Below are 10,043 nucleotides of genomic sequence, written 5' to 3'. Positions count from 1 at the left end.
CTATGAGCACCCCCGTCCAGCTCCCCCATGTGAACTATGAGCACCCCCATCTTACCCTTGACATTCTTCTCCTCCCACATATTAGTCCTGGAGAACACTGTTCACTTTAACTTCAATTACAGTATGCTTAATCCAAATTTCTATCTTCATCTGAGACTTCTTTATTTGCAGACCACATGTCCCAACTATTATGTAAGTCATTATGAAAGTTTTGAGATACATAAAAATCAAGAAACATAAAATTTGTGCCAATGAAAACAAATGAAGCCTTCCTGGTAATAGTGATAAGCAGAGCAAACTGAAACTATAGGGGTGAGGGAGAAAGGACGCTAGCAACTGAGGTTCTTGGGAGTGAAGTAATGGCCCGTCACACAGTCTGTCTCACAACTTTTGTAGTATCCTATGTACTGTGGGACCTCCCCACTTAGTTGACAGGATCGTCTCCATTTCAACAAACAGCAGAATCCCCACATCAGACTGGAGTCATCCCTGCTTCTCCACCTCCTAGATCACCAGGACTTGCCAATTCTCTCTTTCACAGGCCCCCTTTCCCCTATTCCCACTACAACTGCTTTAGTTATCTATTTCTTCACTGAATTACTGCAAAACTCCAATTTTGTTTTTTCTGGCTCTAATTGTGGCATTCTACTGATCTGTCATTCACACAGTGCCAGTGATCCTTTTCAAATGCAAAAATGATCATGTGAGGTCACTAACTCAAATCTTTCATGTTATCTTCAGGGAAAAAAACCCATAGTCCTTAGGCCAGTGGTTCTCAACCTTCCTAATGCTGCAACCCTTTAATATAGTTCCTCATGTTGTGGTGACCCCCAACATAAAATTATTTTCGTTGCTACTTCATAACTGTAATTTTGCTACTGTTATGAATTGTAATGTAAATATCTGATATGCAGGAGGGTCTTAGGCAAACCCTGTGAGCCAAAGGAGTCAAGACCCACAGGTTGAGAACCGCTGCCTTCGGCTCTGTCTGATTTAGCCCACGTTTGCTTTTCTGGCTTCAATTCCTTCCATTTTCTTCATTCATTCATATACATATATATATTGAAAGAGAGAGAAAGAGAGAGAGAGAACGGGTACTCTCTGCTTCAGCCACAATGAACAACTGTGGAGAATTGTTCTTGGCTCCTTCATGCCTTTGCCCAAGCTGTCCTGGGCCTGGGAAGCCCTCCATCTGGTCATTTCCTACTCAACCTTTATGAACAGCAACCCCAGAACCTCAAGAGTACCTAATACATTGTGAATGTTCAATAAATGTTTGCTTTATACCTGAATCAATAATAGCCCTTTACATTTAAAAAGTTATTTACAAGACATAAGATATTTCATTCATATCTGCAATCACATTTTGAGTCTCCAGACCAGAATACTGGATCACCGTTGCAGGTTTTATTATTACCAATGAGGAAAGAAAAACTCTTGGCTTCCCCCAATGGCATGGCTAGAGATCAATGCAGTCATCCCTGACTAAAGCCTTGTCCCCCTCTCTGTATGACTCTGTAAATTATCAGGCTCAGTCTGAAGCCCACTACTGCTAGTGAAGCACACGGTGAAGAAACGCAGAAGCAGCGGGAGGCCTGGACTTAATCAGAGGTACGAGACCCACTGGTAATACGAGAGAAAACTACAAGAAAGCACAGCCCAGGGCTAAGTGCTAAACCACGCAGTGCCCCTAGGAGGAGAGACAAGCGCAGTTAGTGGGTAGTAGCCTAATCCTGGGAGACTTTTCAGAGGGTCGAGGGCAGCATAGGCCTGCAGCCTGAGATTATACTGGGAATGAGCAAAAGGCTGAGAGATGAGCATTTCTCCAGAGTCCAACCATTTGAGTGCAGACCATGACAGGTTTAGAGGACAAAGAGGAAACACACCAAAAATGTAAACTTGATTGTTTTTTACCTTTAACTGAATGAAAGGGAGAGGAAAAAAATAACCTCACTCTGGTAAAGAAAACAACAAAAGGCTCGGCGCTTGTGGCTCAAGCGGCTAAGACGCCAGCCACATACACCAAGGTGGCCGGTTCGAATCCCCAGCCCGGCCCGCCAGACAAGAATGATGGCTGCAACCAAAAAATGGCCAGGTGTTGTGGCGGGCGCCTGTGGTCCCAGCTACTTGGGAGGCTGAGGCAGGAGACTTGCTTGAGCCCAGGAGTTGGAGGTTGCTGTGAGCTATGATGCCATGGCACTCTACCCAGGGGGATAGCTTGAGGCTCCGTCTCAAAAAAAAAAAAAAAAAAAAAAAAAGAAAACAACAAAAGATCCCAAACCCCAAAAACATGATAGAAAGGCAAAGAGACAAAACTAACATATTCATTTGCTATAATTTTTTATCATTCTATTTGCAAAATTATGAAGTTAACATCCCAATAGTTATTTTTACTTTGATTTTTTTTTTTTTTTGAGACAGAGTCTCACTCGCTGATCCTCAGTAGAGTGCTGTGACATCTTAGTTCACAGCAACCGCAAACTCTTGGGTTCAGGTGATCCTCTTGCCTCAGCCTCCCAAGTAGCTGGGATTACAGGCACCTGCCACAATGCCTCCTATTTTTAGAGATGGGGTCTCACTCTGGCTCAGGCTGGTCTTGAACCTATGAGCTCAGGCAATTCACATGCCTTAGCCTCCCAACTGTTCGGATTATAGGCATGGGCCACCATGCCTGGCTTTTACTTTGAATTTTGAAAAAGAAAGCCTACATCTGTCTTCTCAGGGTTACTTTATCCTCCCTTGGTATAATAATACTTTGGTTTGCTACATTTAGTTAAGCCTCAGCTAAGTAAACAACAATGCAACTATTTTATTCAGTGATAGCTTAGAAACTTAAAAATCCAACAATAGTTCTTCTTCTTCTTTGTTTTTTTAACAACCTCAAACTCTTGGGCTCTAGCAATTCTCTTTCCTCAGCTTCCTAAGTAGCTGGGACTACAGGCTCCTGCCATAATGCATAGCTGTTTTTAGAGACGGGGTCTTACTCTTGCTCAAGCTGTTCTCAAACCCGTGAGCTCAGGCAATCCACCCGCCTCAGCCTCCCAGAGTGCCAGGGTTACAGGTGTGAGCCGCCACGTCCCACCTAACAGTGGACTTTCTTGCGTCTCTAACCCCGATCCCCAGTGGCAACCTTCTGACCTCTGGTATTTTCTCCTACATCCAAAGTGATTTCTCCAAAGCTCTTCTCGGTGATTCAATAAACAATTTACATTGTACTAGGTGCTGCAAGGAAAAAAGAGAAAATGCCCCTGCCTTAGCCAATTTAATGTCTTTCCCTCTCCACTTCCACCCTCTACCCAGCCTTTTCTTCCACAGGTTCAACATCCCCTAAAATAAAATGTTTTTCACAATTGCCTTTACCTGCTACCTAAAGTATTTTAATTCAAGACTTCCTTAATGTCAAATTCATACCTGTTCAAATTCTATATCACTGCATAGTACTTCATCGGTACATATTCCCAATTTTTTCCAATCTTCAAACCAAATTCTTGAATCCTTGTTACCTTGTATGGAGACCTGCAATGTTGTCACGTTCTTCTTCTTCTTTTTTTTTTTTCTCTTTAACTGCAAAGGCCTAATCCTCCACTGTTGAGAAAATTTACCCCTTTCTTTTGTGTCGCTAAGTGCTAGGGTTTTTAAAGTCCCTACCTTGCCACTTTTCAACACGTATTACTGATGAGCATGACAATGTTTGTTACTGTGGATGAAAAGACCACTTTGTGATTTTGCTAATGATATGAAAACAAAGAGTTGGAGAAACATTGTCTACAGAAGTTCTGCTGATCTAGAGACACTCTGCTTAAAAATACACTCCCTGTCTCTAAATTGCAGGAACAAGTTGTTAAGGTACCACGAAGTGTTTACTTTCCAACCCGAATTTATTACTTTAATACTTGAGCTTCAGAATTACAGGTTCTGTATATATCACACTGTTTGCCAATATCCACACAGAAGCCTTTTTGTTTGGACAATTAATCCGAACACGTTCCCATGGGATCTGAGAAGGGAAAGACTAATAAATGCCCGGTTCCATCACAGGATAGATGCTCCTCAGGTTCAGTTAACCTCTGAATGATTCCAAGAGGAAAGTAATTCTCCTTGGTGTCCTTGTCATCCATGGAGTGGAAATATCTCCAGTGGCAAGATGAGTAATCACTTAGGTGACCCCGTAAGGACCCTTCCTTCCATTTCCCTCAAGCACTGTCTGGAGCAGCGCCGGGATTGATAGAGGGGCCATAATCTCCAGACCTGAGCACTAAATCATTCCCGCAGTTTCCTCCGCTCCCCGCCCCCACCCCGCACTTCCATTCTCATCCTTTTCTTCTTCATTTCTCTTCTTCATTTTTCTTTCCTCCTTCCGGTTTCCCTTAACCTATGATCCTCTCCCGGTTGTTTGAATTTTTACAACTTGGCAGATAACAATCCCTTGTGACCCTCAAAGTTCCCTTAAAGCAAAACCTGAATCCGTGTTTTTAAAACCAATATTATGAAAGACTATTGTGTGGGATAATGGTACATTTGTTCAACAGCCCTACAAAGTTTTGCTACAAAACATGTGGGCTGATTCAGTTACTCAACCGAAAACCTGGAGGATTGAAACAAATAAACACAAAAAAACTAAACCAACCGGAAAGATCCGACCCGGCCCCACAGCCTGAAATACGATACTCGGATGACAGGGCAAAGCTGAGCGAAGGAATTCTCCTGGGTTTCGAGATGCAGGAGGCACATTCGGCCCAGTGGCGACGGCAGGAGACTCCCGGTTGCCCACTGCTGCCCCTAAATGCGGCACGAGCGACACCCCCAGACCTGGGCCGGCGCCCCCGGCCGAGCAGGGACCCCGGGCTCGGAGCGCGGCCGTGCAAATGCTCGGTCCTCCTGCTGGGCTCCGAGAGAGCCGGGCGCGGGGCGGCGCCCACCAGGCCGGGTCGGGGGTCGGGCAGGGGTCGCCCCGTTCAACGGCGGGCTGGGACCCCGAGGCGGCCGCAACAGGTGCCCGGGGCTGCCCCCCGGACCCCGGCCGCCCTCGCCCGGCGCCCGACCCTCCCGCCGCCCGGGCCCGCCGTTACCTGCAGCGGCGGCTCCCGAGTCTCGGAGGGAGGCCCGGGGCCGGCGGCCTTCCCCGCGGGCCAGGCCAACTCGCCAGGCTCCGGGCTGATGGCCGGACCGACGCCGCAAGACGGCGACGGCCAGACCCGTAGGCCCCTACCTCGGAGGTCGGGGCGCAGGTCCCGCGGGGACGCGAGACCCGCCAAGAAGGGCGCGATCGTCTGACCGGGCCTCAGGGGCAAGGTTCTCGGCCGGCGACCCGGCCGCCACCCGCGCGCGGCCCCCAGGACTACGCTGGGGCCCTCGCGCCCGCTCGCGTTCCCCGGCGGATTTTGGTCCCTCCCTCTCGCCGTCCTTCTGGCCCCTCCTCCCTCGCTCTCCGGTTGTCAGGGCAACCGAAGAGACGCCGGCCCAGGAGCAGAGGCGTTGGGAGGTGCGGCTGCGGCGCCTGCAGGGGCTCGGCTCGGGGCACCGGAGCAGCTGACCATGGAGCCCCAGAGTAAGGGAGGCCCGGGCCGGGACCGGGGCGGGCCGGAGAGGGCGGCTGGGCCGGGGGCTCCCCGAGAACGAGCGTGGGCGCCCCGCGCGCAGCTCCGCAGGCTCTAACGCTTGGACACCGCAAACGGCTTGCGCCTCTTCGCGCTTTTCTGTCACGCAAGGAGGAGAAAGGGGCTAAATGCTGCGGGTCTGTCCGGAGGGTCCCGAACGCCCGAGGGTCTCCACGGAGAGCCGGAGGGACCGGAGAGCTCGCAGTGCGGGCGGGCGGGAGGGAGGGAGGGAGCAGCGCCCCCAGTGTGCGCCTTCCTGGAATCCTTCCCGGGCAGTTCAATTCGTTATTACTTCTGCTGTGTCTGTTATTTTAGCTTGGTGGTTAGGTTCCAGTCCGTAGTATTAAAACATGTCCGCAGTTAAACACGCAGTCAGGCCGGGTCTTGTGTCTATTAGAGACCTCCCCTTCCCACCCCGTACTCTGCGATACAATATAAAGGCGGGGGAAAAAACAGCGTTGTCTGAGTGCATTTGATTCATTGTTAGAGGTTTTACCAGGGAGGACACGCTAAAAATGTTTACAATTTCTTTTCTGTTCCCTTATGTTGTTTTTGACGTAGGCCAAAAGGTGTGCAATTTGGAGTTATCAGCTGTAACCGAAGTTCTACTTACTGCTGTTTCTCCCCCCAAACCTTTCTGAGGACTTTGTGCTGGCCCCTTCTTTCCCGCCCAAGCTGCTTTATAGCTCCTTTTGTTCTCAAAATAAGGATGGTGTTTTATAAGGGGACTTAAGAGATCTTAAACTTTGACAGAGGGATACAGTGTGACTCTCAAAACCAAGTCATCTTTTCTTAGACAATTTCAGAAATGAGACACTTAGACCAAATCCACTCTCTGGGGAAAATGCTGGCATTTTTAAAGGTTATTTGTTTCCAAGGAGGTTTGAAAGCCTTTTTTCCTTTCTTCTAACTTTGCAGTCCTCAGTTCTGTTAGGAACCGGACGGCACTGTATCCTATCTCCAGCCCCAGGCCTCCCTCCACGCTCACCCCCACCCCCAGTCCGTGATCAAATTGTCTTACATGAACCTGATCCCTGGTGCCAAAAAGATTGGAGACCACTGTTGAGAAGAAAGCTTAACAGTTTGTAAGTTATAGTTGTGTGAGTTGATAGGATTTTTGTACAGTATTTGCCATTAGCGTCCATAACTTTTTGAATTCTACATTATCTAACTCAATGAAAGACATTTAGCATGCAACAGTACTAAATTTTGTCTTACATCCAACTTATGCCAAGTGTGTATGTTCTCTCTTTAGAAAATAAATGAAGTGAAATATATCTTTTAAAAGTAGCATCTTTACTTCTTCAGATTTACATTATCGTTTAAAACGTGTCAAGTAGAATTTTCAAATTCTTTAGTGCTCACTGCCTTTAGCCATTCATTCATTCCTGGTAACTGTTATGTTGCACCTCTGTTCCAGGGTTTGGGGATTGAACAGTGAATAGGACAGTGTTAGTTTTGGCCATCCAGGAAAACTAACCAGAGACTTGCTCAAGAACCAGTGAAGCCTGGGTGGAGGTCTGAGAAGAGATAGACTGAAATCCAGGAGGAAAGTAGTGCTAGGTCTGCAAAATGACTCCACAAAGAATGAGGGAAGGGGGTTCCAGGCAGCGGCAATCCCTTGTGCATGTGAAGTCTCTTAGGCTCCAAGGCCTGAGAGCAGTGAAGCTCAGAGGAAAAAAAATAGTGAGGCTATAGCTAAGAGGGGGAGAGAAGAGGAGAAGATAGGGTGGGAGTAGAGGTCAGGAAATCTTTGTAAAGCTATATAAGAAATTTATTACATATAAGAAGTACATATTTATATCCCATCTCATTGGATTTTGAGGTAGAGACTATTTAAGTAACTTATTCCTAGGGAATGACTGCAAATTTATTCATTCCCACATATTCTTAAATATTTTTGTCAACTTAATTTAATTTAATTTTTTTGAGACAGAGCCTCAAACTATCCCCCTGGGTAGAGTGCCATGGCATCACAGTTCACAGCAACCTCCAACTCCTAGGCTCAAGTGAGTTTCCTGCCTCAGCCTCCCTAGTAGCTGGGACCACAGGCACCTGCCACAATACCTGGCTGTTTTTTAGTTGCAGCCGTCATTGTTTTGGGCATGCCTGGGCTGGATTCGAACCTGCTACCTTAGGTGTATGTGGCTGGCACCTTAGCTACTTGAGCCACAGGCGCCAAGCCAACTTAATTTTAAATAATTCAAACAATCACCATTTACCTTAGGAAATTCTTTCACTCTAAAAAATACTATCTTGGATGAGTATTTACTAAATCATTCACAGTAATCCACCCCCCTCCCTCCCAAGCAGGGCCCCAGCCGGAAGCCAGACATATGTACTTCCGTTCATAAGTCTTTAAAAGGACAAAATGGTCTCTAAAGATTCAAGGTTCATATCCAACCAGATTTCACCTAAGACCAAAGTTGTTACATTTTCTGAAAGAAAAAGGAAACACTATAGAAATTAATAAGTATTACAATTGTACATAATTACAGCTATAGTATTAACAGTATATTATTTATACCAGTATTATCGAACATATTGTAAGCCTAGTGTTTTAGTGTTTACACAGTCACTTTTGTTATTGAGGGGCTCAAATTAACAATTGACAAGTGTAGTTGAATACTGTGAATTGATTAAGAGAAAGGATCCTTCTTAATTACTTTTAAGCATTAAACGTATACCTAAGGACAACACCAAGGAACTACTAAAAATAACCCCCAGGAGGCAGTCTTAGCTATTCTCTTTCCACACACTTAGTTTTCTATTACTTTTAGGAATGACCTTTGTTAAGGGAGTCATTAAAATCCAATAAACATAAACTCTTCAAGCCCCACAGCTGGATCATACTCTGGCAATAAGCAGAGGAGGACAGGGGCTACCACGGTTTACAGAATAATAATAAGTCAATGATCCAAGAAATGACTCCTCAGGGAAAGAGCAAATTAAATAAGTTCACAGCCTTGAGCTGTTAAGAGTGGTTTTGGCTCTTGGTTTGCACATTTACATCTTTAATTATTTTCTTCCTGAACTAAGTGCACTATTGAAAAGATAACTCATGTATAAAATAACATGGAAACTGTACATGAAATTCCATTTGTTTTTCTTCTTTTTTATTGGAAAATAAGTTCAACAATACAACCTCTTCCCTAATTTCTTATTTATCTACTTATTTTTATTTCAGAATATTACAGGGGTACAAATGTTTTGGCCACATGAATCACTTTCAGCTAAAGTTATAAGTGTGCTCCTAATTTCTTAATGAATGGCAGACAATACCAAGGAATAGCTTTGGGGATCTTTACCCCAAATCTAAGCACAATCTAACCCCAAATCTAACACACAATCTGAATAAAAACTATTTATCAAATGCAAAATGAAGATAAGATCCCCTAGCTCCCTCTTACTGCTGCCTACTCCCTGAACTCTTCCTATATTAAAAAAACAAAAACAAAACAAAACCCAAGTCTAGCTTAGGCTGGCAGCAGTTTCTTCACTATGGTGCCCAGAATGGCCTCAAATTCCTGGGCTCAAATGAGCCTCCTGCCTTAGCCTCCCAAGCAGCTGTGACTGCAGTCCTTGGCCACCACACCAGGCAAACATTGGTGTTTTAAAAGAAATGCTAAATGAATCATTTAAGTTATTCTAGTGACTAAGGAACTGAGGCCTCCGCCTAGAGGAGTGAGGCTTTCTCTCTCCAAACCTGTTTCTCCACCATTCTTCCCACCTTCCCACCTTCCCAATTACTCCAGCCTGAAGTCTGAGTCATCACTGACTCCTCTTTCTCACTCACCGCCCTTCATCCCCCATCCACCAGCACAGTCTCTATTCCACCTCTGAAATAGACCCTGAATGTGCCTTCTCTCCCTCCTCACTGTAATCTGGGGTACTCAGAGCCACCATCTTGCTTAAATTATGACTGTGCAGTCTACTGACCTCTCCCCTACACACCTGTGATCCACCTGGAAGCCAGAGCAACATTTCCAAAATAGACATCAAATCATGACACATGACACTCTCTGCCAAAAGTTCTCCAGAATTCTTACCATGATCTAGCTGCCTCTTCAAACTCATGGCATATCTTATCTAAATATACCATGCTTCAGGCGCAATGGTCTTATTTTAGGCCCTCATGCAAGCTCTTTTCAGGGCTCTGAAAAGGAATAACACACCCTTTTGCTCTGGCAGATCTCACTCCTGATATCCTTGAGTGCTTACTTAAAGGACCCCTCCTCATGGAATTCTTCCCTGACTCCCTAAACTAGTTAGTACCCCTCCTCGGTGTTACTCAATTTCTGCATTTTTCTCTTCATAGCAGTAATCTCAATTTGCAATTATTTTGTTAATTTTCCACCACTCTTCCCATCTTCCCAATTACTTCAGCCTGAAGTCTGAGTCATCACTGACTCCTCTTTCTCACTCAGCACCCTTCATCCCCCATCC

The 10,043-nt window shown here is 45.7% G+C and overlaps 1 protein-coding gene across 2 annotated transcripts in view; it reads right to left on the bottom strand.

Annotated features, from left to right (window-relative positions):
• DHX32 (DEAH-box helicase 32 (putative)) overlaps positions 1–5,350 on the bottom strand; it is a 62,390-nt gene extending 57,040 nt beyond the window's left edge. The window contains exon 1 of one of the 2 annotated variants that reach the window (XM_003794065.3): positions 5,070–5,350. The gene's annotated coding sequence lies outside the window, so the exon portion shown is untranslated. The remainder of the gene's footprint in view (positions 1–5,069) is intronic. The other variant, XM_023515608.1, reaches the window with a different exon arrangement.
• Positions 5,351–10,043: the final 4,693 nt, after the last annotated feature.

Source organism: Otolemur garnettii, unplaced genomic scaffold, assembly GCF_000181295.1.
Source record: "Otolemur garnettii isolate 467f Iridium unplaced genomic scaffold, OtoGar3 scaffold00075, whole genome shotgun sequence".
Lineage (NCBI taxonomy): Eukaryota > Metazoa > Chordata > Mammalia > Primates > Galagidae > Otolemur > Otolemur garnettii.
The sequence above is the reverse complement of the archived record's forward strand: the minus strand, read 5'-3'. Positions and strand labels throughout refer to the sequence as shown.